This window comes from Plectrocnemia conspersa, unplaced genomic scaffold, assembly GCF_051122295.1.
Source record: "Plectrocnemia conspersa isolate PC_06_02 unplaced genomic scaffold, ASM5112229v1 ptg000002l, whole genome shotgun sequence".
NCBI lineage: Eukaryota > Metazoa > Arthropoda > Insecta > Trichoptera > Polycentropodidae > Plectrocnemia > Plectrocnemia conspersa.
The window spans coordinates 10,413,531-10,438,656 of record NW_028277166.1 but is presented as its reverse complement, the minus strand read 5'-3'; the positions used below and the strand labels follow the sequence as shown (position 1 = coordinate 10,438,656).

Sequence of the window (25,126 nt, the reverse complement as noted above, 5' to 3'; positions counted from 1 at the left end):
ATGTGTTTAATTTAAATTTAGTGTTATTATTGATTAAAATTTAAACAATGCAACTACTTAAAATTGATGAATGAATATTATATACACGAAAAATAATATAGGACATAAATTATTATAGTTTCTCTCTTTTCAACAGGCGATGTTGAAAACTTCTTTCTAATATCTGAGACAGAGAAACCAATTCGATTGTGTCTGTATGTATGCAATAAATATCTCGATCAGGTTTTTCGTGTTTTATCGGACAGAAGCCGACGCCGAGGCGAATCTTACATAAAAAGTCGGCCAAAACCGCATCAATTCATATACGGTCTTCATTATAACAGTATATAAGTAATTGGAAACGAGAAAACATTGCTTCTTGCATACGTAAATTAACATTTTTATATTGCAAACTTAATTTATAAAATAATAATTCGCGAGTCGCCTCTGTGTCCCGTGTTTAGCGGTGTACCTTTGTGAATGCTGATTGAATAGAATTTTTACGTTCAAGTAATGCACTCAATTTTAGGTGCACTATTTTTTTCGTCTATTCCTCCGTTGCATTTCGCCGGGGGTAAAAGGAAGTGGATGGATGGCGACGACAATAGCGGAGTCCAGGTTAGCGAAGAGGAGGCTGTGAGTACACACATACTTCTCCGCTCGTAAAATTGTCAAAAGGAAATATTGTTACGATGAATTTATGGCCAGTCGTATAAACGCCCTGTGGATACTCGCGTAATTTAGTCGTTGTTATATGCTCATTCGCTGGGAAATTTATGCCGATGTAAATAAGAATTCATAGATATTTATAGTGTCTTGTATCAGACATTGTTAGGTGTATTTGCTGTTCAACGTTACTTATGGCTCGAATATTGAATTGTATACTAACAGTTCCTCAGATTTTCGAGCTACAATTTTTTTATTGTCAAAAATAACGCGTAATTTGTCTGTTGTTAAATGTTCCTTTGCGAGAAATTTATGTCGATGTAAATTTTAATTTATGTGCATAGGTAGAATCGTTTTGAGGAAGATGAAATCAAAGATTAAATTACATTTTGCAGCTGGTGAACTAATCTGGCTTCATTTTTGCTTATTGTCATAAATAACCACTACAGTGTGAACGTACGTATCGATAACTATTATAAATATATTGATTCGTCGGGTAAATAAATAATATAATATATTAGATAGCTCGTGGTTTTCTTAAAAAAGTTTTGTAATAAAAAATCACGGCTACACTGTTATAAATTGGCGGGTCTCAATAAAGTTCACTAAAGCAATTTGATGTTGTTATATTGCGTGTCGTTGATGAATCTCATGGTTGTGAACATAGCGAGGAGGTTCTGAGGCCTTCAGGTTTGAGGTTTTCTAATTAAACTCTCGGTAATTCCTGCTTTCAGGTTTATTGATAAACTTATTTATTTAGCTTAATAGCTAATTTTTACACCAAACCTACTTATAATATATTGTATAACATAAACAGAAAATAAAAAAGATTTAATATTATAATTTATTTCTTAATGCACGAAGGTGTTTTTTTTTATTCCATTTAGGAAGCCCGTTTTGCGGATTGTCCTGGGAATATTAACCATCTTAAAACTATTTCACTTATACCGATATTCTCTAATTTCTTCAACATTATTATTCGAAAGCTCTCTTGAAATCCAAGAAAACTGCTCCAATGATTTTCTTCGTATTCTTGGCAAATTGTTTTTCTCTGAATTCCGATTATTGTTCACATATAATGTATTGAGAAGTAATAAAATCTTTTCATTGTTTTATTACTACTTCTTCCATCGCTTTTTCTATACAAGGTAACATTTTAATTGGTCCCATTTACTCAACCTTTTTACTATTTTTTTATTTATATATTAGTAGCAATCTTCAAATTATCAGATATTTCTCCTTCGGAGAGTGCTTTATTAACTAAATAATGTGATTAAGTTCCTAGTAGCTCCCAAGTATTTTTAATTACATTTACATCTAATTTATCAGTACTGATTCCTTTTTTTAAATTTATTTATTATGTTATGAATTTTATTTAAAGGTACTGATTTTGTACTAAATTATTAAATTTAATTGTTATTGATGCAAGTCGATATTACTAGTGTCCTGACAGACCGTATGGTATATAATTTATAACATTATTTTACTTAAAAATGTGAAGAAATCATTTCTCTTCCTACAGGCTAATAAAATAACTATGCAGCGTTCATCGTCGTTGCACAAAATAGATAAAGAATTATTTTTTGTATTTTTTTAAATTTATTACAAGCAATTTCGTTGCCCAAACTACGAACGATTGACCGCCTTTTTATATAAATCTTATAAAAAACTCACTAGTCGAATAAATGTTTGATTTTATTTAATATATGAGTTTCTTAAATAAATAAGAAATATACAATAATTCATGAAATTTGCAATCAATATTTTTATTGAATAAAATTTAAATTAGAAAAATATCCAAAATTATTGTGCATAATTTTATTTCACATTTGAAGTTAATAGCCAATAAATACATTTATTAGTCATAAATCATAATGTAAGTACACAAAACGAATTAGATATCTGTTAATTTTATTTGCGTTTTTTTAGAACAGTAGTCATCACTAAAATTTAAATGTGACTGAAGCTAAGTATTTTAGTTTGAGACAGGTGATTTTTGTGAATATCGGCACACTAACACACAATTTTGGACATTTTACTAAAAAAAAAAAACATACTATTTTCGTTAAAAAAAATGCTAAAATTCAATTAGACGCGCAGTTTTTTTTATAGAAATTCACTTAAAAGCAGTTTAAATGGACTCCAATCCGAATATATTACCCTGTTTTTTAAACTATTTATATTCTAAGTTTGTCCAATTCTTTGTTCATATTTGTAATGAAATAGTTTTATTATACACACAACTCAGGTAGTCAACTTTTTTCTCTGGTGTATCGTAAACATTTTTTATTTTGCGAAATTTATGTTCTTATTGGCATAAAAAATAGTAAAAAAAAAACGTTTTGCGATTGCTGAAATTCAAGAAATTACTCATATTTCATAGTCAATATTATGCAGCTGTGGATTTTTAAAATACGACTAATTTTAATTTTAAGCATTTCGAGTTTTAGTTTCTGCAACCCATTGCTGACAATAAAGCCCATATAAACAGCTAATAAATGAGACTTTTTGGCAGAAGCAATAATTCAAATGAAACTCCGTATTTAAATAACAAATATTTGGAAACTCTAGTTTTTTGTATATTTTACTATAACCCTTTGAACGATAAACAACGATAGTTGAAAACTGTATTTTATTATATTATATACATATCAGCGCGTGCGATGAGATAGTTTCCCTCTCGCTCGCGTGTTAATTGACGAGAGTGAATGAGAGATACGGGCATGCGGTCCGCATGCCCTTATCTTTTATTCACTCTCGTCACTTAACACGCGAGCGAGTGAGAGGGAAACTATCTCACCGTACGCGCCTGATATGTATATACATATATATTTTATTTTTGTGTAACATGGAATAATGAATATGTGCTCATATTGCAATTTGAAAATAATTATAGTAACCAAAGGCATGACTTATTTTTTGATTATTTACTTAGTGATCGATTTTATTTAAAAAATATTAATGTTCAACAGGCGGTACAGTGTGAATTTTAATGTTTTACTAATAAATCATTTTTAAAAGTAAAATAGTGTACTCATAAAATAACATATCGAGATGATTTTGGTTGTACAGAAAAAAATCTCAAAAGAGTTCCACGGTTGACTAAATTCTACGAATCACAAGAGGTTTTTATTTAATTAAATGCGATCGCAATGAATGCAATTCGTCCCATAACGTCTGGTCCAGGCTTTTCGTGGCTGCCAGCGCATGATTCTCTATGTTTCACTGATTATTTTCATACCAAATATTTGTAATTACTAAAACAATAATATTTAGTCATATTAAAAATTACCGAAGCAACGATTTGATTTCGTAGAAACGTATTAGAAGTCTGCATATGTAACACTTATGTGCGTTAGTCGTTTGTTTGCCAACATAGTTCCATAGATGGGTGAACTAGTTAGTAATGTAATGTCTACACGTAATGTGTATTTGAAATAATAACTTTTCGCATCACCACTTTCAATCCATTTCGATTAATTTTACTATCCATATAAACACCCTTCAGCATTTGAAAGGATTCGTGCTATCTGTTGCAGATGGCGTCTGCGTTTCGGTCCAGGAAATCGATGCAAATCTGTGGGATATTCGATAGCAGCAGAAACCAACGATGTACATATATTCTATATTTGTCCAGCTTACGATGATCTAGAAGAAAATAATGGTTCGTTCTCTTAAATTATAGCTATTATGTTACATTGTTAGTTGACCCTTTTTGTTTATTTCCAGGTGATGAAAGATCAAGCTAAGTTGTTCAGACTATAGTCATTATTGATTCTCAAAGCTATTGTGATATAATACTAAGTATATTCGAATGATTCATTGATTTTTGTATACGTTAACTTTTTATTTTAAATAAACTCACACATGTCATATATAATAATATAATAGTGAATCTGCTTTAAAATGTCATAGGGTTCTTTATATATATTAAGCTTTAAATATGTCGTGATTTGACATTTTTCCATTCGAATAATGAAACTGTTCCTATATTATTATTATGTTTTTATACCTATAATAAATTTATTTTATTGAGAAAACTTTGTAATTTTATTGTTCACTTACCTTTTTTATATATATATATTTAAGTCCATTAGAACTGGTGCTATTCATGCTCCAAGTACTCATTAGCGGTCAAGTTCGGTGAAGATTTTATTATGTAAATCCTTTCTACAAATGAAGCATGTTCACACAGACAAGTTGACAATGAGCGAAGCGAAGCTTTGCATTTTAAAGCTTAATAAGCACTCCTGTTTAAGCTTAACGCTACTTAACCGGATTGTTGAGGGGGATTCGAACAAATTTTATATTATTTATGATGCATTTTATTTCTCGTTTTTGAGAACACCTTTATGTTCGCACAAAGTAAACTTTGCTTCAGGACTCGGTAATTAAGCATTTGGTTTTCTTCCCTGTTCTTTCAAGTGTCGCATTGTTTGGTGGAGTGTTTGGGGAGACAATGGTGAAAACGTTTTTACGCCCTTGACTGGTGTTAAAAGCAAACGCGCACCCCATTGTCGCCTACGTGGAAAGTTTCATTATAGATCGACATAAAGGAAGAGCTGCAGGTGTAATTTCATTCGGTGCGTTGATGTTTGGAATATGAGTAAAAAAGTCAACAAGCATCGAGATGCGTTTTTAGCTTCAATGTTTTCACATGTGTGTATCCTTTAATTCCGGATATCCTCGACCACACAGCGTTCCAAAGAAAAGATAACAATTTAGCCAGTTCTGCGAAGGCAAGAATATGCTAATTACGGTCCTTGGGATTATTTTAAAACCATCGTAAATTCTTCACTCATAAAACAACAACCATTTGCATACACTCAAAGAACATTTCGTCTTTTGTCCGTTACAAAATCTCTTTGCAGGTAAGCGTTTCTACAGATTTGCAGAAAGATGCTATAAATCTTTAGCTATTACAATGGAGCTTAATATGATTGGCATCGCAAGTTAATGGTGTACTGTAAATTATTATATTTAGAAGAATTTTTTAAGCACTAATAAATCTTTTGAACATATATGAAAGCTTTTCAGCAGAAGCTCACTAAAATTTAATCGATTATTATGCATATTCGTAGAAAGATGCCATAAATTTAACTAAACTATTATTTTTACTCAGTACAGAATTGATTTTCTTGTGATTGTTTATATTTATAAATATTTTATTAGTTTAAAATAAAGTCTATGTATAAATTTAGATCTGCATTTTATTAATTGTAAATACAAAACGAGAAAAATATTCATATTATATCAATTAGTGCATGAAGTTCTTATTGATAAACATATTTTTTTTAGTTTTAGAATTACCCAACAATACTGGTCTCAGTTGGTTTTTAATCTAACATTTGAGATGATATCGTATCGATGTATCGATAACCTGCAAACTATTAGGAATTATTATAGTAAAAGCCTGTCTTAAAATTTCTTCACTTTGCCTCTTATTTAGTATACGAATAGAAAAACTATTTTACACAGATAAAAATCTTCCCAGAAAAAGTAAGCGTTCCATAAATGATATTTGTATATGTATAAATTACCGTTAGCGCTGGCGCTAGAGATGGAAGATAACGTTTGGAGAAAAAGAAAGAAGAAAAAAACTGAAAAAGGTGTAATTTTTGTCGGCATAAATGAGGGGCCGTTCAGGATCAGACTGGTTGTCCCCATTGTTGAGATAATGGCATTTCTGCTAAACGCTATAGTCCGGGGCAATATATCAACATTTTGGCGCCGTCGGCTCTCTTCTTTGCCACTAGCCAGCCGATTCTCAGAAGACTCTTCGGGTCCGAAACCATTGTGAATGGGAAGAATTCTCAGAGGAGAAGACCTTGGCCATTCACAATAGCGCCGACAACAAAATGGTGGTGGTCTTGTTTGAAGATACGTGAGTGCGGCGGCTACTAAAAAAGGCTTTGTATTGTTTAGTTATAGTTTGTATCAAATAATTATAAAATACAGCGTCCATGATTACCTAGATTCCTAGATCTTAGAAAGATTGATTTTGGTTCGCTTGATCTCGCAATGATCTCAACCTATTCCGCGAATACCTTTCATTCTCAGTAATGACACGAGTGCATTAATTCTATCAAGTTTTTTGCTGGGTTTCATAAAATCGTTCTCCGTCCAAACTATGCAATCAAATTGTCAGAGATATAATTTGCGAATAATGGAGATAAGTAAGTGTAAACGTTTCATTATACTCTTTATAAATTATTTATATTTAATTTTAAATATTTAAGCGAATTAATACAATAATAAGAAAAGTCTAGATTATATACATATTATATATATTGACCTACTTTTTAATAAGAATAAACATCTGTTCTATATTTAAAAACTTAGTATTATATTATTTACATAAGCATAGAATTGTATATGAAGATTCCAAAGTAAGAATTTTTAAACTGTCATAATCATACTTTCAAGATATTTTGTAATTTGTAAATTGCTCTGTCTTTTTTATAATTAGTAATAAGCGAATTTAATGTTAATGTTTGACAAGAAAAGTAGTTCATTACATATCTAGTTCAATAATGCATATCAACAATTTATATTATTATTAGGGCATTGAACAAATAATTCTTAAGTATTTATCTTTCAAGTAATGTTATATTATAAGACATGTTAATTATTGTTATAAATTAGTAGTTATCGTGTTGTTTTCTTCTAATTAAATTATACGTAACTTCAGCATTTAAGTTAATTGATAAGCTAATTGACACAATATTATCAGTGTCATGACGGACCGTTTAGTACGAAATGCTATATAATAATGCACTACATAAAAATGAGACTATTTATTATTTTACCTAAAAATGTAAAGAAATCATAAAGACGTGATTTCTCATCTTACCGGCTAAAAATATAAAAAAAAAATAGTCGTTTTCCCAAAATATAAAATAATAATACAGACATTTGCAATTTGATCTGTATTTTTATAATTTATAACAAACATGTTGAAAAACTGGATGTAGTTTTTATGTTTTAATCTTTGATTTATATTTTTTTGGCAAGAAAACTAATAATTCATTGGTGCTTATGTATTTACTAGTGGTTACTACTTACTTTGTAGATATTCATTATATCTGATTGACTTACTCAGTAGGTACGGATTTACCCCATTGTAACGCATTGGGCTTACGTCAGGTTACAACGGAATGTTTTAATAAAAAAAAAATATTGACGACTATATAAATAGTTAGTCTGTACTGACAATATGACTTATCGCATTGACGGAATTTCTCGTCACGCCAATTACAATTACCGTAATTACTTAATTAGTCGTCATATCCATTTTAAATGCGGTTTTATTTATCATCATACACAAAAATATCAAAAACAAAAAAAAAGTTCAAAAAATATATAATAATTGACAATTAAAAAAAGTTTAAAAATTATGAAAATAAAATTATATTCTAAAACATTGGTTCTTAGCTTTAGAAAAAAATATTTTTTATTGCTGTATATAAAATTAATCTTTTGTTCGAGAACGTTTATGAGGTAGACCTATTTCATAAACTATAATCAGTAAGGGTTTCTTTAATGTTATCTTTATTTAATTGAGGTTTTGTCATTTTGAGGAATTGATAATTAAAAATATTTAAATTATTATCTGGCAATAATACAAATCAAAAAGCGTGAGTATCAAACACGAAAACAAAAATCACAACTATTCTTTACTGAAATAAGTTATATGGCACGGCGATGATCTCGCAGTGGCTTAAAAATTTAGATGTTATAGTATGGAGCTTGATTAGTTTTTAAAAGTTCATGACGAGTTAACTCGTCATAGACATATAATTTAATATTTTTCTATGACAAATATATTCGTCATACCCAGTTAAAAGTTTAATATGAACGTTCAAATATCATTCTAATGAATTATATAATGCAGCTTTGTCCAACTTTTTACTTACCATATTTTTATTTCTACGAAAAAAATAAGTATTACGTAACTACTAATAATAATAAATAAGTAAAGTATGATTTTATTTGCTAGTTATACAGCACTGCTATTATAGCTAATATTATATTTAAATACCAGTTACAACTTTACATACGTAATTTGTAAAGAAAATTTATGTTAGGAGCCAATAACGTAAATATGCGTCATTAAGTATTGGGTTTAATCTAACACACTTTTCTGGTGGTAAAATTTCTGAGTTGTGTATACATATGTCAATTTTGTTTAGCTGTGTAATTTCTTAATAAAATCATAAATTTTATGATCGTTAAATGTTTAAAACATATGCCCAATATAAGTTTGTATTTATTGCCTCGTTTTTCGTCCATAGCAAACTAATATTGAATTTAAAGCGATTTTAACCTTTCAAACGCCAGCGACTAATTAGTGAGTCGTCTGTTATTTCTCTTCACGCGTCAGTATCTCTTGCTAAAAATAAATATAAACTACTTGGTGTACTAGTACAATAATCTTTACTTATTATTATGTTTAAAAAAGTGGTTTTACGAAAGAGGTAGAATGTATGATAATTTTATAATAAAAAGCTGTATAATGTTAACTTGTTATACTCAAAAATAATTTAGTTGTCTACATATTATATAAATTTATTGCAGTTTATAAACAGTCGGCTAAGGTGTCGGAAAATATTTTTTTTCTTAATTTTTAACTACCAAAACTTTAAAAATGGGGTCGAGAATAAGTTAACCCCCTTTCAAATTTGAGTATTAATTAAGTAAAAAGTAATTAAAACAATTTTTCCGTGTTAATATTCTTAGATTACAATACACAATATATTTAACAATAATTTTGGGGTTTCAATGTTGCTTGGGGATGGTCAATATCTTAAATTTCCTAAAATTGTTTATGAATCAATAAATAAAATTATGTAAGTATTTATTTTTAATTAATTATAATAATTAGAATAATCAATGTATTTAGAATTAGACCAATAGTGTGTAAGCTTCGAATTTATAAATACATATTTTAATTAAAAAAACTATATTTAAGTCGAATTATATATATTTTTTATTTTTATATTAGTCGCATGTATTATAAATAAAATTATATAATCAATATAAATATTAAACGTTAGTTATGTTTCGTTTTTTGTCATGTGTAATTAAAATAATTTTTTAAATAGATATAAATAATATTTTTTTAATTGACTATTATTTTATTATAATTTATAATAAAAATACAAATTATATAGACTATAATTTTAAACTAGTATTTATTTAGCAGAGAAAAATATTTGGTATTTAGAAGAAAAAAAAAATATTTACTTTGCAATTGATCTAATATAAGTGTACGAAGCATTTTTTTAATAAGCTTGAACGAATCTGATTGAAGCTCGCGGTTGGTTATTAGAACAAAAAACTAATGTTTTAATTTGCTGTATAATCGGATTATATACAGGCTGATTTTATAAAATATCGAATTACTCCTCCCATCCTTCCGACACATCACTGAATGCTTTAGATTTCTGTTGTATTTTACGCTGTATACCCTTTAGGTTCGACGTAGATAAATTACAGAGTACACAAAAGTTTTTACTTTGTTTCGCAAGCTTTTGCAAACTCGCAGTATGGTTGTGAATCACTGTGTTATAAACTAATAACCACAAAAAACCTCTTGTATGACAGTATTAATTTCATGATTAATTGAACGCCATTATTTATTTTTTAATGAAAAGGGGAACTTGTGGTTCGTGGTGGTGAGAACGCAAAGAAGATTAATACGGTTGGTTTGTTACCTGTAAAATATAAATAAACAGTATAAAAATCTAGTTAAAATACGATGATCGCCATTAAAAATCAAAATTGCGGATTAAAGTGACCCTTTATTATTTTAAAATTGATACTAAAATTTAGATCTAATTTCACAAACGTCTCGCTAACATTAAGACAGTGCACACGGAGTTTTTACATTAACATACAACAATGTAACTTTTATTAATTTTCATGCAATTTATATGAAAGGAAAAAATGAGGCATCGCGTGCCAGTATTTCCGCTGTAGAAGAGACAGGCGTGACGAATAAACTGAGACTACTTTAATTAGCGCAATTTTTCACTAAAAAAATGTGCTGACACGACCAAAACTGTGTGGATAAATTAGATGTCATAAACGTTGAAGTTTGCGCTCGAAATCAGCCAATTTTATAATGGAATTATTTCGGCAATCACGAAAGCTTTGATTGATCAACTCTGGTAATTGAGCGTTCCTGGTTGCATTTAAAACGTTTTTTACTGCCAAATACATATACAAACACACCGAAATTTGGTAGTGTTCAATATTATTATTAAGCTATTATTATTTTTAATTCATTGTAAATCTACTGTTTAGCTAATTTATAACAACCATGTAAACACAATCAACAACCAGTAAGTAAGTAGTGAGACAATGTTTTTACATCAGTGACATATATTTTATTAATTATAAACTAATATTACAGATATCACTATACCCGATTTGTTTTTAATTATCCATCACGATATTCCTCCGTGAGATTAGGAAAATCTAGAAAAATCGATTGAAATTATAATTATATAATAATCACTTGTATATCGTGCATAAAGGGAATCGCTGATGAAATTGTGTGAAAGAGTAAAATAAATGTCTTGTATTAAATTATAAATTTCCTTAGCTCTTTAGCTCCAATTTACAGACGAAGAAGCTGGCTTAGTATTAAAAAAATCACCTTTATATTTATACTATTTAGAGACAGAGAATTTAAAAGACAACATGCAGTGCAGAATAAATGCACTAAATGCACAAACGTATGATAATCACAATTAAAGGGTTTTATTATAAACAATCAACCTTTGTGTAAAAAAGGTAATATAAGCCTAAGTTTACTGAACACATTTTATGGGACGAAATGAAACCAACCATCAGAATCCAAGAGATAAATGTATCGTTCGCCCCAATTTCGCTTTCGCATAGTCAAGGCAAAGCATTTATAAATAAAACAACCCTGAATTATTTATGAATTATTGTTGTAAATATTAGCATAAGAGAAGAAAAATGAATCACCCTAATGATGATTCGAATAAATGAGTAGCTCATCAAAATATTGTCAATAGGTTTTTGCCAACTTTTCCAGACATAAATATAAAGCACCCGCATGCTAAGTGGTTAAGGTAATTAAGGAAATAGTTTATACTAGACAGTTAAGTTGATGACTTGAGAGGAAAAAATATTTTTAATAAAATATTGTAAAAGTTTTTTCTCATTTTTATATAATTAGTATCATTACTTATACATACTTAAAAATCAATATTTTATTTTAGTTGTTCATAAAATTCTTAACATACTTATTACTATAGTCAGTCAGCCTTTATAATATAGATAACAGGTAAGTATCACTGATCTAAATTTATTCAACATATCTATAACTTTTTTGCAATCTCAAAAAAATGTTGTTTATTTGGAGAATACTATGAATTAGAAAGCTTTTTTGAACTTACGATTTTCTCATATAAAAAATTGGTAGTATATAACTTAAGATATGAGTAATAAAATATTATATCATAGATAGATATTGTATGATATGTTTTTATTTATCTAAATAGTATATAAAAATCGTTAGAAAACACTTGATACGTGTTACCTATTGGAATAATCTGTTACGTTTTCTATACTCTATTTGCGTTAACACGGTCAGTTAGAGATCATCATTATTCATAATTGAGAAATAGATTGCAAGTTTGCGAATTTTTTTTTTCTGATTGGTAATTAGCCTGTCAAGTAATAAATAAACAAAAATCAATTTGTGAAATGCACTTTATTTCCTCAATGGTCGCTGGAAAAATTCGCTGGGGGAGTCAGAACCGGTGCCTACGGTGTCGTTTTTGGAGAAAAAACTAGTGAAGTGTAAGCCAGTGCATTATCGTGATGCAAAATCCAAGAGTTGTTTGCGCAAAATTCTGATTGTCTCATACAAATAGCGTAAAACTTTAATGTATTAGTGCTTTTGATTAAACATACGACCTTAAGGTATTCGCAGTGGACTATACCTTCACATTCGATCAAACTTGACGTACTTTTTTGTCCTTGCACATAAATTAAAACAGTAAAAAAATGCCTTATATGGATTTTATGCCCAAAATATCGTCAAATATGTACTTAAATTTTTGATCATCCTGTGTATACGGAAGAGTTATATAGAGAAGAAATCGGTTCAGTGCTCGATCATAAAGCATTTTATATAGAAAAAACGTATACATCCAAAAATAGATTTTCCGATCGAAATCGTTTTATATTATATATTTTTTATCCGTTGGCAAAAATTGAGTTTGATGCAAAAAAATCGGTTCGATATAGGAGAACATTCGCCGGACCGTGACTCGATGCATGTTATGCCATCATTCCGCTGATTACACATCTCATAAAGCAAGCAAATTAGGCATTTTCGGGTAAAAATAATGAATAAACCATGACATAGGCAGCGGGTTAGTCAAGTGTGTAGTTAAAAGCAATTATATATTATATCGTACGTGTGTGTGCGTCTCGTGCGAAAATTATGTCTCGGCGCCAAATTTCATTAACTCTCAGAATAATTAACTATAATAGCCGCCTAACTTTGTGATTATTATACGTATTATACGTTTTTTTCGAGTTAAAACTAACCGTGGTGCTTCAGTCCAATTATGACACCATGGTTGGTGCTATACGCGCGCGCTAATTGCCAAAGAATATGTATAAAAAATACAAATAAATTTCGCTTTCGACGGTAATTAAAAAGGTGCTCAGTCATACGCGCAGCATTATTTGTATATTCAACTGAGATTTTAATCTGATTTTATGTGGTGTTTATTTGTTTTACGTGTAACGTGAGCACTGACAAATAACGAGGTATCAAGTCTAAAAATGCCTATGTAGCGTTTGTTGCTACTCAAAGCTTCGTTACTGAGCGAGCTTCTTTTTTAAAGCGCTGTGTGTCTAGCACGTATTGTAAACCTGTCTTAATTTTTTTACTCACATTCAGAAGACATCTGCAAAAGTTATTTCTCATCATGATTTCTTCAACTGTTCCTATGTATCTGGTGTGCCTGACTTGATTGAGAAGAGTCTGCTACATACCTCAAGCCGTTTTGAACTATATGTTTTACCTACTCAATAACGAAAAAATAACTATTTTTATAACATTTCAAATCAATCCAATTTTACTAGAATTTTATCAAAGACATATTTTTAACCCTAAATATGATCAAATACATGACTTAATTTTATGATCTAGTAACTCTAATAGAAGGCGTAAAATATTTTGCTTATGTAGTATATTCAGTTATTTATAACGGATCGAATAAGTGACACCATTCAAATTATGTTATAAATTGGTATCGCTACTCTGGCGTAAATCGATATTTTCACCGTTTAGTACAGAAATATATACACTAAAGTCATAATAACAAAGAAAACTCCATTATTTGTAACATTATGCTAATCAATATGCGATGAAATCAAGCGATTCTTTGAATTACCGACTGAAAATAACTATGCAGCGTTGGTTGCTGCGTAAAACTTTGTTGCTGAGCGAGTGACCTTTAAATAAGCGTATATACATGCAATTTTTAGGTCTTACAATTTTATTCCATAAATAATCCAGTAAAAATAACACGAATAATATTTAAAATTAAAGTAATCTCAATTTATTGCAATTTAAAAATAATATCAAAACAGTCCGCAAAGCATCCTAAGAAATTATATTAAGGGGTGATTATTTTTTTCTGAATTTGGAAAGAAAAAACTAGTGTTGAGTCGGTTTAATTGAGTGTGTGATTGATCTCTATAGCGCCGTGTTTTATGGGAAATAATTTCAAAATCAGGGTTAATGTAAAATTTGTATAAATTTTTCTACTCCATTTTTTGTAATTGGTCATTCATTCATATTTTTACTATCGACCTCCAAAATGGTATGATCTTCTTCTACCTACCTATCCTACACTCAACATAGACGCATAATGTATTTTTAAAGTTATGAATAATCAAAAAATATAGTTCGAATAATGAATAGAAGTTAAGAATATGTTATAAAAATGACAATAAAAAGCATTAAGACTATTTATTCTAAAAATAAGTGTTTCGATCTAAGTTTAATGTTCTCTAATTATATAAACTACATACTCTATAAAATACTACAATTTGATATGTTCAAAAAATATATTGCTTAAAATTAAACATTATTCGTATTGATTTAAAAAAGATAAAAATATCAACATTGGCCACTGAAAAAGGCCACAGTTGCATAATATTAACTTAGAAATTTCGGCAATTACAAAGTGTTTTATTTGTCGGCTATTAGTTCCTATGGCCATTATGTGTGGTATTAGTTATTATAAATACCATAAAGATAGATTTTGCAAAACAAAAAAGGCACAATTGGGTACATCGAAGAAAAATTTACTACCTGCGTTGTTGTAATAAAAAAGATCTGCTGTTTTTAGAGTTGATCAGTTTAAGGTGTTATTAGAAATTAAAAAACATAAAAACATTCCACCACAAAATGATAAGAATACAAATATTTGAGTAATCAATAGTTCAATGACGGGCGTATATTATATATCATATTTGGTAATAAAATATCCGAACACTCAAGCCCATTGGTTCTTACTTTGGTTCTACTTCTTCTGATCACAAATTTTGCGAACAAATCAGCATTTTAGGAGATGCTCATATTTATCTTTGAATCATTTAAATCAATCGAACCACCTGAGGTTATAAGGTTAATGTTGTAGATTTCATACTGCGCAAAAACTGACAGCTGTTGATTTTTTTCTTGACCACATTATTAAATTTATATATGTATACTAAATAACAGTTACAAGACATATACAATGTAAGACATTTATTTTAAATTTAGTACATACACGTTAAGAGTCTGGATATACGATAGAGTACATATTATTATAAGATTAACAAATCATGAAGTGAAAGGGAAATAATATTATTTTTAATAATATACATAAAGTAAATTAAAACGTTACTTATTATCATTAAAGTTTTTTTATTTCATCTCCATTATCTAAATTAATTAAAATAATGAAATTACACATATCTCTGATGTTGTTAAAATTGCGTTCTATCCTATTTAAGGGCTATGACAAGTGCAGGTGTATTGTTACTCGAGTTGATTTTTTTATCTAATTCAAATCATAGGGATTATTTATCCACTAGTCATAAAACCGTGATATATTATATGCTGCTTAATTGTGTTATAATTTCAACCGAAATATAGAATTGCTACACCTCTAACACATCTCTCAAAAATTGTATGTACAATAATTGCAGTAAAGTTAAAATTATATTCTCGCTCAGTTCTAATTAGCGTATATCTTCAGTTAGAGATCTTGAATAGGCCATATCTTCTTATCAACGATTATTATTACATAAAAAAGAAATATGTTTAACATATATTTTAGCACTAAACTAGTTGTTTCAACCATTATTATAGCACTCAAAGCCACACGGTTGGGTTCATCAGAATTCATAGGTCTTAATGATTATTGAAATCGAAGCTTTTTGGCAAGCGTTCGTTCGGGCCAAACCATAATCGTAAAAAATAATCACCGACAATACCAAACCATTACAATAGCATTATTCCAGTTAAGATCGTTTGGCGTGGGATTTGAGGTATTGTTTCAATTAAGCATTGTACAAATTGGCAACAAAATTTTCAATTGCGATTCGCTCCGCGAACGTTTAATTTGTTTAATAATAAATGACCCGACTGCCTTTCGTTGTTACCTTATGCATAATGGCAAATTATAAATAACACACGTAGACCTGCCGCTAGCTGGTTAAAGGTTTTCTCTTTAAGGTTGTAAATTATCATTTAAATGTCCTCCTTATGTTTAAGTAATTCATATGACCCGTTACACATTACTGAGAATCATAATTATCCCGTCCCCTTCTTCACAATGCAAACGCCCGTTGCTTAACCATTATTTTGTTCATAGAACCTTTATCCTGAACGGCATAATTTTAACATAAATTTCCATCGTTCACTGATTTCACCTCTCGCCTTATATGAAACGCTTATATATAGAAAGCTATATACTGTTTCGATTGCTTAACAATTACACTGTAAAACAAATGTGTATATATAATATTTACTACAAAGTCTATTTATATGTATAATATGTTCTGCAATATTCATCTTTTATAAAAGCTTAATTTGTTTAAATATTTTAAACGTAATTTTTAATATTAATAATAATATATAATGCTACATATTCCATTAGTTTAAATCTGGGTTTTGGGCTCAGATTTAAAATATTTATTTTTATAATAAAATGTGATATTTACGGTATTTTAAAGACGCTGCAAAAATTGGTTCAAGATTTTATAGAATTATTATGTAATTTTTATTTTATTTTATTGCACTGTATTTTATTATTGCTGTAAAGATACGATTGTAAATTACAATTAAAATGAATTTTTAGATGGCTACTAAAAATTGTTCAATATGTTTTTATACAATTTAAATTTTCGTTATTATAGTGATGTATTAGGTCCACTGTTGTAATTTGTTATTATTAATGCAAATTTATATTGCATAATTTATAGATGTTTTTTTAGCTCTAGTTAATAATACTTAAATTAATAAAGGGCTAAGGATTTTTTTAATATATTTTTTCTTTATCGTAAATATTTTTTTGGTTACATATAACGCGTAGTTATTCTCTATATTTTTATTTTATTTTAAAGTTTAATAAATTTATCTTAACACGTTACCCATCGCATACGCCATTTTGGGGTCCTCCATTTGCAATGCGTTATTCACAGCATACACCACTGTGGCGTACTCTGACGTATGGGATTTCATTATCAAAAATTTGTATTATGCTATGTTTTTTTTCAATACATACATTCACATATCATCGATGTCATAAAAATATTTTTTTTCCACTATTTTCGACGAAAAAACGCAATTTGAAAATTTCGTAATTTTGGCACATACATATAAATTAGATTCAAATAATATTTTCATATAAATAAACTTCAAATCATCGACATTATATTTTTAGAATGGCAACATTATTACAAAGATGACCTTCGGGTATTATGACATCGGATGACCTCTCATTAAAATAAATCGAATTAGAGATAAATATTCTAAAAATAAACAAACGAACTCGCATTAAAATAATTCGAATCAGAGATAGATATTTTAAAAATAGACAAATTGTCAACCTTTGATAAAAAATATTTTATTTGTAATCGGAGGTGCACGACATTTCGTGTTTTTAATCCTGTCTGGATGCATTTAAAAATATTTAAAAAAAATCAGTAGTGTTATGTTAACTGTGGTTAACGGCCGTGTAAAACTGTGTTTCATTACATTTTTCTCGAACAAGTGTTTTCGGTTATATTTTTAATAATAATATCCTTTTTAATGTTTTTAATTATTGTGCACTATAAAGTGACTATAATGAATATTTAATCATTTCAATAGATTTTAAACTACAAGAGTGCTAAATTTTGGGTTATTATTCTACTGTTTTCATTCATTTTAAAATAATTCATTTATTCCTATATATTAAATTATTGTGTATTATAAAGTAATTTTAAATATTATCTAACCATTCTTATATATATAATATATATTACAAAATACGTTACGGATTATTTGTGACATAATTTTAGTGATTTCGTCTTAATTTTATTAAATAATAATTTTCATTCGTACATTTTAAGTGGTTGTGTGTTATAAAGTGGATCTCAATATTTAAAAACATTTTGACATAATTAGAATAAATGCTCCGAATTAATTAGGCTTATATTAAACCCTTAAATTTTATAATGGATGACACTAGAGATAACTTGTTTTTGGGGGAGGGGTATGCGAATTCTATGTCAGATGTTCCTACTAACAATGAGGATACTGGGAATTCAAGTGATAGTGACCAAGACCCTTTTGGTCAATTGAGGGATCGTCCACGTGTCATGACACTCGAGAGTGATTCTGAAGATTCAGAAGAAGGCGAAGATATTACCTTTGATTGGAAAGACAATGATCCACCCAGACAAAACGAACTGTTTGAAGGATTATAGAAATATGTTATAACAATATGGGACCAGAAGGATTTGCGGAAAAATAACATTGGAGACGATTTATTCCACACAATTGCAGAGGAAACAAACAGATACTACGCCTAAAATTTAAACTTAAATGAGAAAAAAGTCTAAAAATGCGAGAATGTATCAATTTCGGAGCTAAATAAAATGATTCGGATTGTTTATAATCATGGGAATCGTAGAAAAGGGATATACGAATGATATCTACTATACATAGCTCTGATATAGAAACCAGAAAAATGGATCGGAAAACCGAACTTCTTATAAGGAAACCTATTTGTATCGTAGAATATAATAAATTTATGAAAAGAGTAGATCGTGCAGATATCTTTCTAACTATCCCATATTTAGGAAATCAAAAAAGTGGTCGGAAAAGGCCGCCCTTTAATTATTTAACTGCGGGCTTTTTAATGCGTTTACTGTATATAAAGATTCAAATCCCAGCAATAAATTCTAATTTTATGATTTTTTGCTTAACATCGCAAAACATTGGATTGAGGGTTAAAAGCAAATTGAAACGGATAACGAAACCAATTCTATATGTTCTGCTGCTCCTTCAAGATCTTCTGTTGTTTCTTCAATGTCTACTCCTCCTCCTTAAATATCTTTTGCTATGCTTTCTACGCCAAGAACTTCTATATCACTATATCACTGGAAGTATAAAACATCATCAGATCGTGAGGATTTGCATTTCAAACAAACGTTTGAGAAGAAAGTGTAAGTTTGCGCTGCACACAAACTTCGAAAAGAAACAATTTACATATGCAAAGTATGTCAATTTCTTTTGCACATCGAGGAGTGTTTCTCAGCATATCATTTAAAAAATAAATATTAGTATTTTGTGCTCTAAATATAAACAAATTAAATATGTTAGAATTAAGCAGTGTATAATTAAAATTAGTGTTTATAATAAATTTTAGTGTATATAACTATATAATTTAGTGTATGTGCTATAATTAAGCAGTGTATAATTAAAATTAGTGTGAGTTTATTAGTGAACAATTTGTTATTTGTCTACCATCTACAAAAAGATGAGGCGCTTGTTTCTGGTGAGTGACTTTTTTTAAATAATCTTAAATTTTAGATATATAAGCATTTACACAAAACGAATTGCTAATCAACCGATTTTGAAACTTTAATCAAATTCGCTTTTCAAATGTCTTTTAGAATTTAATAAAATAAAAAAAGTTTGAAAATCACCGCAAAATTTTTGTCATTTTTTTGCAATAATCATAAACATTCAATTACAATAATATACATCTAACTTAAGTTAAATGTTAATTAAAGGTTACCAATAAAATGATTTGCGTCTTTAAATCATTGATGGATTTTATCAAATTTTACAAAAAAGTATGGTTCAATTTCACCGGAATTGGATAATATCAAAAATTTACCTAATCTAATGTGTTTCCAATAATTCGTTGGTAAATACAATTTCGAATTATAATATTTTATGATTAACTTCAATTTTCCGCGGACCTAGTTAGTACCTAGTGTACACAGGTAGTCATTTTTTTCTCAATATACCCGAGTGATAGTGCCGCTCCAAAAACCAATAATTATTTTTTAATTGATTTTTTTTAACTTATTGCCTAAATAAAATAATATCGGTAAAAACCGAGATAAAAATCAAGAATTTAAGGTTTAGTAAACTAAAGGGGTGTGATTTCGTTGCCAAAAAGACGCAGGTGGAAACTAGTAATAATTTATTTGTTAAGCTTACATATATAGCTAGTTACTATGATGGGCGAGATTGTTTTTTCCGAGCGGCGGTAGAGAATCTGGCGGAGGGATGATGTCAGTGAAAGATCCTCAGAGGTCTTGTAGGTGAGGTAGCGACGGTGTAGTGAAGCTTGGTCCCTCTGGTGGAGTCCCTCTCTGGTGATGGCGGTCCATGACCGTATGATCCTCGTCTACGGGCCGTATCTTAGTGTATCTAATGTCGGGCTATGTCTGGGAATGTCTTTGCGTATCTCCCCTCTGCTCAATGGAGAACAGCCTTAAGTATTAAAGGTTTCAAAGCTCGCTGACGAATCACAATCATGCAGCGATCGTCCAGGCAATTGTTGCCAGAGCAAATAAATATTTATACACCTTTAGAAAGTAACATTTACTTGATGGAATTGAATTGTGCAACTGTGACATTACGGTTCTTTTTGTCTTCCGGTGACCGTTTCGCAACAAAAAATATTCTTTCAATGCATCGGAGAACACTTGCGTGTTATTTATGTGAAACACTTTTTTCTAGTCGTAACGATGGCTTTTGCTTGGTACCATCCTTTACGCTGTATAGTCGTGTTTCTCTCAATTATTGATGAATGATCATTTTTGGGCACGGCAATTTACTGCGTGAGTTTCAAGAATGAGAACCTCCATTCAAATACTTGAGTGGAGATTTCTTATGTCCATTGTCAAAGTTTGCGATAAATGGCGATTCGCGTTATGTACGATACGCTAGTTCGTAGCGTCCTCGAATATGGCTCTGTTATATGGAAAACAAGTGAAGCAAAGCACTCCTTGTTATTGAAGAGAATTTAAAGATATCTCTACAAGAGGGAGTACGGGTCGTATCTGTATTTGTATTCTACTGCCTTTTTGCTAGGAACGTTGGGATGCAAATCATTGAATTTTTGGCGTAGAGCCTCCTCAATGAAGAACTTTTTAAAGTTGCCAAAGGGTGGTGTCGACAACCTGACAATGCTCGAGCTTTTTAGAGTGCCATAGAGAGTCGCGATCGCGTCCCTTATATAATATTTGCTCGTTGCGGCTAGGAAGTCAGCGCTTGAGAACGTTCCTCTTGCACGAGCCATTTAGCTTCTAAACTCTATTTTATCATTTTTTACGGCTGTGTGACAAAATGATAACAATAATACAATTTTTCTATGAACATATTTATATATTTATATAGTACATAGTCGCTTTGAAAATACTTCCAAATATTTTTTTAAAACAATATTTGCTTACATTTTGCCTTATGTGTGGCAATAATTACTCGATACAATGTTCTCGTGTTTTGAATAGCTTCATTATCCCTATGTTATATTTATTTTAAATACAACAACGGCGTCATAATGGAGCACTTTAATATACAATAGTTAGTTGCAATTAATGCATGACACACGCCGTGCGCACGAACTGCATCCACAACATTATAAAACAAGTCCAGCAAGCGCTCGTTATCTATTAGAAATTCTTGACTTATGTACATACCTGTCGATTCATACGTTAATAGATACGATATGAAAACATCTCATTTATGGTTTATAACAATGCAATATAAGTACAATCTCGTAAAATAATAATTAACATATATAGCCAGAGAAATCTTGGACAGTATCCTCGTTTATTTGTATGTTTGCATGAGTCAAAATTAACATGTAATTTTATTGTTTTTAAACGTTTGATTCTTACTAATCAGCGAAACTCTCGGTTGTCTATTGTGTTGTAAGAACCGTATTGGGTCTTGTGCTTTATAATAATGTACGTGTGTGCGTTTTTATTTAATTAGGTGGTCAGCTTTCGTCGGAAATATTATACTTTATTGACCGTAAAGGTTTTTGATTTACACCCGATGCGGCGATGCGAGCCAAGAAGTTTCAAGGGCCGGCCCTTCTTCATTCGGTTTGTTTGCACTTTTCATCAGACCGAAACAAAACCCGACGATTAAAGGTATACGTGCCCGATTTCGTTTTTAACCTTGGCACGTTAAAAATGTTGTAGAGCGTTACCGAAAAAAGCATAATCAATCCCAGGGAAAGTTTTCGGTAATTAAACGCTATCTAACGTTGATGATGTATGCGCCCGCTCGGCGTTAATTGAAATGAGTTATGGTGAGACTGTTATGATGTATGCATGTCCTCGTGTTGTTTTATGGGAAAATGTTTTGTGATTTTTAGGAAATTATTAATGACAATGAATTATGATTTTTTGCTACACTAATTGTATGAGGTAGTCATGATAGATTATTTTAACATCCGTTCAAGAAATAATCTTTAAATAGCCTTTAAAAATACTAGTCATAATTGTTTCATCACATACGAGGTGTGATCAACAGGTACGGTGAATACTTTTATTACAATTAAAGTAATAAGCTTACATCAAATTTGAATGCACTTATCCTAACGTTGATTCCATGGTAGGAAACATTTCTGGAAGGCATCTTTTGGAAGCGTATTTAGTTGCTTCGTCATGGCCCTCTCAATGTCAGGAATGGTGGCAAAACGTTTTATTTTTAGCACGGTTTTTATTTTTGGGAAGAGCCAGAAGTCGCGTGGTGCTAAATCCGGAGAGAATGGTGGATTTGGACAGACAGGAACATTTTTTTGCCAAAAATTGTGGCATGGCGCGTTGTCACGATGAAAGAGGAAGCTATTGACCCATTTTCTGGTCTCTTTCCCAGTACATCGTTTCGCAAACGTTGCAGTACGCCCTTGTAATATTCGGAGTTTACAGTGGTTTCCCTTGGAACTAACTCTGATCGCACTATGCCCTTACTATCTAGAAAAACAATTAACATGACCATGACGTTCAACTTTGATTGACGTGTCTTCTTAGGGCGAGGAGAGTCACTCGTTTTCCACTGGGAACCCTGCATTTTCGTCTCAGGATATTTTTGTCCAAACATGATATTTTTTAGTCGCGGTAGTTGCATTACTTCCTTTTTAATTTTATATTACATGCAATGTTGTATTTAGAAGTGCCCCTATCAAAAACAATGACAACAAATATGTTTCAAAGAAAGGACACCAATAAAAACGTATTCATTGGAAAATCATTATAGTTACTAGGACCACTTACAAATCACTAGTTGCTCCTTCCATGGCATTGTGTTACAGTTAATGTCTCTTAAAGTTGTTCTTAAATATCTATTGTCAGGTGTAATAAAAATAATTCACTTTCGCCAGTGAAAAAATATAAAAAGTAATATGTTAAATATTACAGCTCAATGGTGTTACTATGAGCGGCTAGTAATACATTCTTAAAACAACCAGAGTATAAATAATTAGGCTAAGTGCTCAACTGTATATTTAGACTAGATATATATTGTTTTAAGAGGACATATAAATTGAGAACAGTGTGTATTCGTGCGGCACGCTATTGAATTAGAAGCATGCGTCGTTTAAATACAGGCTTAAGCTGAAAAATAAAAAAAAAATTTGAAGGTGTGACATGTTTTGCTCTCGAATGGGTTCGTCAAATAAAAATATTTATGAGTAAAAAAAATACTTTTTGGTTTGTAGACAGAAAATGACTGTTCCTGTCGTATAGTGAATGTTGCAAGTGCAGGGCCGCAGCGAACACGGACCCTGAAAAAACAATGATTCCGGACCTCATGGCAAAAATGGCATTTTATATATTTTATGCCATCTTAATATAATTTCTTGAATAAATAATAATAGGTACGAGTTAACCCTTTCTATGCTACAAATAAATATAAAAATTGCGACATATTTTCTGAAATCATATTTTATGCAAAATATTTGAATTAGGTATTATAAATATCTACTCAGAATATTTATCTGATAATTAGTCGTGTTTTCTTTGCACGCTCGTAACCGAGCGTTCCCACTGCAACGGCGCCGACACGATTTTAATGCTTTTTAGGTATTCGATCTGAATTTTCAGATCGGATACCTAAATTTTCAGCTACTAATTTACATTCGTTGAATATTTTCTCTCATGTCTAATATTTTTTAAACGTTCAATAAGCAATAAAGTCAATAATAATTTGCAAACAAATTTTAACACAAACGGAGCCGCGTCTTTAAAACTTCAATCTGTTCCTTTTAATAATAATGTTTATTGTGAAAGTGCTTTTCAAGGTAATGTTCAATTCCTTTTATTTATTGTATGTATAAAAAGGACTAAAGAAACTTATACCTGAAATACATAAGTACATAAGTTCAGATTTAATATTTGAGGTCATTTTTTACTTTTTTTATCAATATATTTTTGCTATGATTTTTTTCAGAATATGTCCCCTCTCCCTCTCGGCAGGCCCTGTGCATGTGCAGCAGTCACTGTTGTGCTTTTGTGTTACATGCCAGATTGGTACTGCCACTCTTTAAACTGGTTTGTCACAGCCTTATTTAAACAATTAACATGATAATATATCGGTGTTTATTTTCATCGTACTTTTAAGATCTAACTATCGAGTCTTTTAAAATATCAATTTTTCCCTATTAGGCTGAAAAGGTTGCCGAACTCCGATATATAATATATTTTTTATTAGTATAGCCTTGGACACATCACGATATAAATTACATAAAATAATCTAAAACATTTCGCTATGCATATATGATTTGCCTCAAAACGTGTGTACATTGGGGAAAAAAGTTCGATACACATTTTCAACGTGGCGTTTAAATATTGATACGCAACAAACACTTTTCCGCTCAAAGCCGGCGCCAATCTTTTGACAATTTTTCTCCATACT

General features: G+C 30.1%; 1 protein-coding gene and 1 long non-coding RNA gene across 2 annotated transcripts in view; both read left to right on the top strand.

Moving 5' to 3' along the window:
- The window catches only part of zuc (Mitochondrial cardiolipin hydrolase zuc), a 40,821-nt gene extending 36,136 nt beyond the window's left edge, over window positions 1-4,685 (top strand). Inside the window, exons 3-4 of the mRNA XM_088205632.1 lie at window positions 4,185-4,309; window positions 4,375-4,685. The gene's annotated coding sequence lies outside the window, so the exon portion shown is untranslated. The remainder of the gene's footprint in view (window positions 1-4,184; window positions 4,310-4,374) is intronic.
- Window positions 4,686-19,603: 14,918 nt separating this feature from the next.
- The window catches only part of LOC148237589 (uncharacterized), a 129,800-nt gene continuing 124,277 nt past the window's right edge, over window positions 19,604-25,126 (top strand). The window contains exon 1 of the long non-coding RNA XR_015812668.1: window positions 19,604-19,739. This is a non-coding gene — a long non-coding RNA (uncharacterized LOC148237589). The remainder of the gene's footprint in view (window positions 19,740-25,126) is intronic.